Source organism: Herpailurus yagouaroundi, unplaced genomic scaffold, assembly GCF_014898765.1.
Source record: "Herpailurus yagouaroundi ecotype Mexico unplaced genomic scaffold, PumYag 207, whole genome shotgun sequence".
NCBI classification, from domain to species: Eukaryota; Metazoa; Chordata; class Mammalia; order Carnivora; family Felidae; genus Herpailurus; species Herpailurus yagouaroundi.
In genome coordinates this window covers 870,412-878,245 of record NW_024412438.1, presented here as the reverse complement: position 1 = coordinate 878,245, position 7,834 = coordinate 870,412, and positions in this window count along the sequence as shown.

Genomic DNA, 7,834 nt, shown 5'->3' with positions numbered 1-7,834 from the left:
GAAGGCCCTCTGCCGAGGTGACATTTGAATAAAGATTTGAAGTGAGAGAGTGAATCATATACACTGGGGGAAGAACCTTCTAGGCAGAGGAAACAACAAGGTAAAAAGACCTGGAGCTTGAGTGGGCTTGGTGTATTCAAAGAACGGCAGGGCAGCCCGTGTGGCAAAAGAGGAGATTAGAGAAACGTGGTCAGAGATTACTCCCAGATTCATAGGCCAAGAAGATGATTTAGGATTGTATCTCCTACAGGTGCTAGGAAGTCATGGAGGGTTCTGAGTAAAAAGGTGACACGATCTGATTTATAAACGAAGAGATTTGGTCTGGTTGGTTCTTTGAACGCTGTCTGCAGGGAGGCGAAATGGAAGCTGAAAGACCAGTTAGGAAGCTGTTGCAAAAGATCTGCAAGACTAGTGTTGCAGTGGAAGTGGCAGGAAGTGACCGGATTCAGGAAATAACGTGGAAGGTGGCAGAGCTGCCCTGCTAACAGGTTGAGTCTGGAGTGCAAGATAAAGAGTCGGGCTGTCTCGGGCTTTTGGACTGGAGCAACAGGATAAACAGTCGGGCCATTTACTGAGATAGAACTCCAGGCAGGAGGGGGGAGCAGGAGGAGGGTTTTTGTTGGAAAAATGTCCAGTTCTATTTTAGACATGTTGAACTGGAGGTGCCTATTAGATTTCCAAGTGGAGCTACTGAGTAAACAATTGAAATATGAATCTGAGGCTCATAAGAGAAGACAATTGCTGGTATAAACTGGCGAGCTGTTAAGGTATAAATGGCATCTATAACCATGGAGTGGGGAGTGCTTACTTAGTTAACATGGAAGAGAAGACAAGCAGAGTCTATATATCAGTTGAGCCCTCTAATCCCAAGGCACTCCAACTAGTAAAGGTCAGGGAGAAAAAATATCCAGCAAAATTTATTTAAAAGGAACAACCAAGAGGGGTGTCTGGGTGGCTCAGTCAGTTGAGCGTCTGACTTCGGCTCAGGTCATGATCTCACAGCTCATGAGTTCGAGCCCCGCGCTGGGCTCTGTGCTGACGGCTCATAGCCTGGAGCCTGCTTCCGATTCTGTGTCTCCCTCCCTCTCTCTCTGCCCCTAACCCACTGGCATTCTGTCTCTGTCTCTCTCAAAAATAAATAAACATTAAAAAAAAATTTTTTTTTAAAGGAGCAACCAAGAAAAAGAACTTAAAACCCCAAAGAGCAAGGAATCCTATAAAACAAATCTTTTAAATGTTTCAAGAAGGGCACTGTCAACTCTCATTCCTGTTTAAGAGTCTGAGGGCTAAAAACTGACCACTGGATTTGGAAACATGGAGGTTAAGACCTCAACGAGAGTGACTTTGGTGGAGCTCTGGAGATGAAAACCTCCCACTCTGTGATCTGGTTTCTATGCTTACTGCTTTGGACACCATTGCTATTGCCACCAAATCTTATTTTGGGCTCTCCTATTGCATTTGAGGTTGTGATGATCATCACCCCTTCTAAATATCCAATCTCACGGATTTCTGTGACACTGTGTGTCATAGTTCTATTTATATCACTTGACCATTTATTTCATGAGCTGTTCTCACTCTTCATTCTAAGTGTTCTTCCAAAGTGATCTTATCCATTCTGACAGTTGGGACTACCATCCATGTCCCAGTCTTTATTGCCAATCCAGGCTTCTTCAAGCTCTGGACTCACATACCTGATAGCCAATGGCACTTTTATTTATTTATTTTTTTTAATTTTTTTTTTTTAACGTTTATTTATTTTTGAGACAGAGAGAGACAGAGCATGAACGGGGGAGGGGCAGAGAGAGAGGGAGACACAGAACTGGAAGCAGGCTCCAGGCTCTGAGCCATCCTCCCAGAGCCCGACGCGGGGCTGGAACTCATGGACTGTGAGATCGTGACCTGAGCTGAAGTCGGACGCTTAACCGACTGAGCCACCCAGGCGCCCCCCCAATGGCACTTTTAAAAAAAACAAAACAGCTTTATTGAAATGAAATTCACATGCCATACAGTTCACCCATTTAAAGTGTGCAATTGAATGGTTTTTAGTACATTCACAGATACGTGCCACCGTCACCACAGATAATTTTCAACCATTTTTGTCACCTTGGAAAGAAACCGGGTACCCTTCAGCTACCACCCCCTATCTTCCCATCCCGCTGCAGCCTAAAAAACCATTAGCTCCTTTGTCTCTATAGATTTCCCTATTCCGGACTTCCATATGAAAGGAATCATATAATACACTTTGTGTGTGTGATCGGTTTCTTCCACTTAGCATGTCTTCAAGGTTCATCCGTGTTGTATCATGTGTCAGTACTCCGTTCTTTTCTATATCAAATATCGCTCCATTGTATGAATACATCACATCTTGTGTTTCCAATCATCTGCCGACAGTTTGGTTGTTTCTTTTGGCTATTACGAATAATGCTACCGTAAACATTCATGTACAAGTTTCTGTGTGGGTTTATATTTCACTTCATTTCTCTTGGGTATATACCTAGGAGTGGAGTTTCTGGGTCACATGGTTAACTATATGCTTAATCATTTGAGAAACTAACAGACTGTTTTTCAAAGCAGTGGTACCATTTCACATTCACACCGGCAGTGTATGAGGGTTCCAATTCCTCCTCATCCTGGCCAATATTTGTTATCTGACTTTTTAATTTTAGACAGCCTAGTGGATATGAAGTGGTATCTCAGTATGGTTTTGGTTTGCACTTCTCTGATGACTAACAATGTTAAGCATTTTTACACGTGTTTATTGGACATTTCTGTCTTCTTTGGAGAGCTGCCTATTCAGATCCTTTGCTCATTTTTAAATTGTCTTCCTATCACTGAATTGTAAGAATATATGTTCTAGATACAAGTCCCTTATCAGGTATATTACTTACAAATACTTTCTCCCATTCTGTGGATTGTCTTTTCATTTTTGATGGTCTCCTTTGATGCACAAAGCTTTCTAATTTTGGTGAATTTATCTTTTTTTTGTTTTGCTGCTCGTGCTTTTTGGTGGCATATCTAAGAAACCTTAGCTAAGTCCAAAGTTATGACAGTTTTACCCCTCTGTTTTTAGTTATTACTTTTAGGTCTTTGACCTGTTTTGAGTTAATTTTGCATATAATGTGAGGTAAGGATTGAGCTCATTCTTTTGCATGTGGCTGTCCAGTTGTCCCAGCACCCCTGTTGAAAAGACTGTTCTTTCCCTCTGGATGGTTTTGGCACCCATGTGAAAAATCAGTTGACCAAAGATGCAGTTTATTTCTGGACTCTTAATTCTATCCCATTGGTATCAATGTCTGTTCTTGTGCCAATGCCAGACTGTTTTACCATTGCTTTATAGTGAGTTTTGAAATTGGGAAGAGTGAGTCCTCCTTCTTTATTCCTTTCTCAGGACTGTTTTCTTATTCTGAGTCCACGGCAGTTCCATGTGAATTCTAGAATTAGCTAGTCAATTTCCACAAAGAAGTCAGCTGGGATTCTGATAGGGAGGGAAAGCACTGACTCTTGAGATCATTTGGGGAGTACTGCCCTCTTAATGATGTTGAGTGTCCTGCTCTATGAAAATGAGATGTTTTTCCATTTATTTAGATCTCCCTCTGTCAACGTTTTATAGTTTTCACAGTATAGTTTTGCACTTCTTTTGTTAAATTTACTAAGTACTCTTTTTTTTTAATTTTTTTTTAACATTTATTTATTTTTGAGACAGAGAGAGACAGAGCATGAACGGGGGAGGAGCAGAGAGAGAGGGAGACACAGAATCGGAAGCAGGCTCCAGGCTCTGAGCCATCAGCCCAGAGCCCGACGCGGGGCTCGAACTCACGGACCGCGAGATCGTGACCTGAGTTGAAGTCGGACGCTTAACCGGCTGCGCCACCCAGGCGCCCCTCTTTTTTCCCCAAACATATATATATATATTTCTTGAGACAGCAAGGGAGTGAGCGAGTGACCAGGGTTGGGCAGAGAAAGAGGGAAAACTGAGGCTCTGAAGCAGGCTCTGAGCTGACAGCACCGACCCCGATGCGGGGCACGAACCGACAAACCATGAAATCATGACCTGAGCTGAAGTCAGATGCTTAACTGACTGAGCCACTGAGGCGCCCCTCCCCAAGTATTCTTTTTGATGTTATTGTGAATGGGACTATTTTCTTAACTTCATTTTTGGATTGTTCATTGCAAATGTATAGAACTACAATGTATTTTGTAAATTGACCCTATATTCTGAGAATTTCCTGTATACAAGATCATGCCGCCTGTAAATACGGTTTTATTTCTTCCTTTCCAATGTCCGTGCCTTTTCTTTCTTTTTCTTGCCTAACTTTCCTGGCCAGAACTTTATATAGGTAGTGAAAGCTGATATCCTTGTGTTATTCCTGATCGTAGGGGGAAAAGCAACCAGTCTTTCACCATTAAGTATAACGTAAGCTGTAGGGATTTCATGGATGCATCGTATCAGGTTAAGGATACTCCTTTCTCTTCCAGACAATGGTACTTTAATGTTTGCAAATTGAACTCACCTTTGCCCTCCTCTGTCAAACTCAAACTGCTCCTGTCCTCTCTTGGTTGGCACCGCTGTTCTCCTGCCTTAGGCTACATTCCCTAGAAGCTGAGCTCAGAAAAGGGATTCCATGCAAATGGTACGTTGAGGGAGTGCTCTCAAGTAAAACCTGTAAATGGAGTGAGGCAAGCAAGGTAAGACAGGGGGAAAAGTTAGGTAAAGATAGGGCTCCTGCATTTAGCCTCCACTGGGAACTCCTGGCATATATGTGGCACATTTGTCCCACCTCGAGGAAAGGGGGGAATTATCTATTATCACTTACTGATAACACAACTAATGATTGATTACATGTCATTGCTGATAATGCAATCTCCAGCAGAATCCCCGCTGACTTCTTCACCCAAACCGGCATCATACCATTGGCCGTGATGCTGTCCCCAGGAGGGAATAACCTTCCGGAAGTTTCCGGAAGTGGTTCCTGTCGGTACAGAGGGCGGTTCTCAAGAGGATGCAGCTGTGAGCTATCAGCAGCCAAAACTTACACTTCCTGGTAAAGAGGATCTGGACGGGGTGCCAACAATGTTTATATAGTCCACTTCTAGCATTGCTCAGATCCATATGCTTTGTACATAAGTTCATTCTATCCAGGCATTCTGGCTAACTTCTGGGGACACTTACAAGGGGAGTCCCTAAACTGTAAATGCTATGATCTCCCTTCTCTAGCACCCAGTCTAGAGTCATCTCCCCCTTGACTAGCACTTGTTAGTCAAGATGGCTTACCCAGTGGAGTAAGCCAGACCCTCATTCCTGAGGGTTTTGAGCCCTAAGAGATCATACCCTTAATCAGGCTGTAATTCTTTACTTACTCATTTATGGTTAAAACCGAGTATAGGAGGACCAAGAGATATCCCAAGGATCATGTGCGCATCAAACACTTCCCACTGTGTCCATGTTAGCGGCAGTCCTACCTTCTCGTAACAGAGTCAATTGTCCCAAACAGTATGGTAACTTCTTTGCTTGATGGTCTGCAGGCATTAGGAGCTCAAAGCGACCAGATGATGGTCATATCTTTAAGTTTATTGAGATTCTTACGTTGTGCCTGATAGAAGCATCCTCCCTGCACCCCTTACCCCCTGATCCTCAAGTAGATTACTGGGAGTGATGTTGAATAGGGTCACTTCTGTTTCCGCCCCTTGGTTCCAGAGCCCTTAGATTCTACCTAGGGGCTGAGGATAAAGCACCCTTTTATGGTCATGTAGGTTTACACTGTATTGTAAAGGACAGCACCCCATTCTTGCTGGCACCACCAATGCACCTTCAAAAGGCCATCCCAATGCTCTACCGGGTCAAAAGCTTCTGGATGGAAAGGTATTCGGTAACAGTAATAGACCCCCATTGTCATGCGCCCACTGCTGCACCTGCTTTGTCATTAAATGGGTCCCTTGTTCCAAGGCATTATTATGTAGGATCCTATACCAGTAGATCAAACGCGTCTGAGTCCTTGGATGGTAGTACTAGCTAAGGCACTCCAGGCAGGATAAGCAAAGCAAGATATGTGATCAGAATAAGTTGCTGACTTTTCCAGAATGGAATCATTGCCACCAAGTGGCTGGTTGTTCTCCCTGAGCAGTGGTACTGAACTGGGGGATCAGCATTGCTCTTTGTGGCTGACAGGTTAGACATTTAGAATAGCTAGGTCAGCCTCTGGCAAGAGAGGCGTCCAATGCCAAGAGGCCAATAAACAGCCTCCATCTCTGCCATCAGGGTGACTCTACTCATGGCACACTGGAAGAACTGGGCCAGGTGAGGTTCCTGGTCAAATCGTCCTGTCCATTCGGTTATTAGCCAACACTTTTCTGGTGAACGCTATAGTAAGTCCCACTCTCACAGACCCACCCAAATCCTCTTCACCAGATCTTCTCTCGAATTTTCCTATCTTGCACCTTCTGGGCCCCTGACCAACCAGCCCACTGACCTTGGGTTCACATATACCCTTGCCTCAGGCCACTTCTCACTCTCCAAAGCGGATAATCACCTACACTGCCTAAAGACCTACTGATTGAGAATTTGCCCTCATCACTGACTTTTAGGACCACTCCAGATGGGGCCACTGAGAAGCGATAGTCCGTATTTGGCTTGCCCTAAAACATATCAAACCGACTCCTCCACGAACCAGACCTGGATTTTTTTCTCGTCTGGCCAAATGGTTGCAGGATTTCTCATGTTGCCACAGGCATGGGCTAGGACAAAGCTATCACTGTAACAGATGTACATAATCTGGAGAACTGAGGACCCTTGTTCAGGTTAACTTATTCGTGCCCACCAAGTCTGTTTGGGCTTCTTCCCAAAGGTACTGTTCCCATTGTAAGACGAATTGCTATTGTATCCACCCAATCTTATGACTTGGCAGGTGTCACAATAACCAGCTGGTTATATGGGCAACTGCTCACAGACACTTGATATTTTGTGGTCAAGCACTGAGTCTCTATCAGGGTCTAATCGTATGCCAGGAGATGCTTTTCAAATGATGAAACTTTCTTTACTGCAGATGGCATAACCTTACTCCAGAACCTGAGAGATCTATGCCGGAACTCTCCTGTTGAGGATAGCCCGAGAATCCACACACCATCTCTTCCTACCACAGATACCTCTAGTACCACAGAATTCTCCAGGTCATACGGCCCCTGCCGCGGGGCTGCTTGTATATCATAGCCTGGATCTGCTGCAGAGGCCTTTCTTGCATTCCGAAGCACAGAGTACGGTGCCTCCAAAATAGAAGAGGCCTACTTAAGTCACCGCGCTTCTTTCTTGGGGTAAAATACACAAGATGCAATAACTTACCCTTTACTTTAGAGAGAATGTCCCAGAATGCTCCAGCTCACTGGACTCCTAAAAACTTAACCAACGTGGCAGGACTGTGCATCTTTGCAGGATTTATTTTCCACTCTCTGGAGTGCGTGTGTTTCACCAAGGAACCCAGAATACTTGACACTGCTTGTTCATCAAGTCTGATTAGCATGTCCTTAATCCCTGAGTAGCATAAGCTACACAAAGCATACAAACGTGGTACCCTGCAGAATGGGCTACACTGTGACGATGGGGGAGAAGTAACATAGCTCCAGATCAAGACTGTGAATATATACTGGTGCCCACCACTTGTGAATGCAAACTGTTTCTGATACTCCTTGGAAGAATGTATTCACTAGATGAGGGGTTGGCAAGCTTTCTGTAGAGGGTCAGACAGTACACGTTAAAAACCACGTACCTATCTATACCACAAGCTGTGTTACTTCCTCTCGTAGAGGAAACACACCCAACACGGTACTGCTTGGACTACTGCCC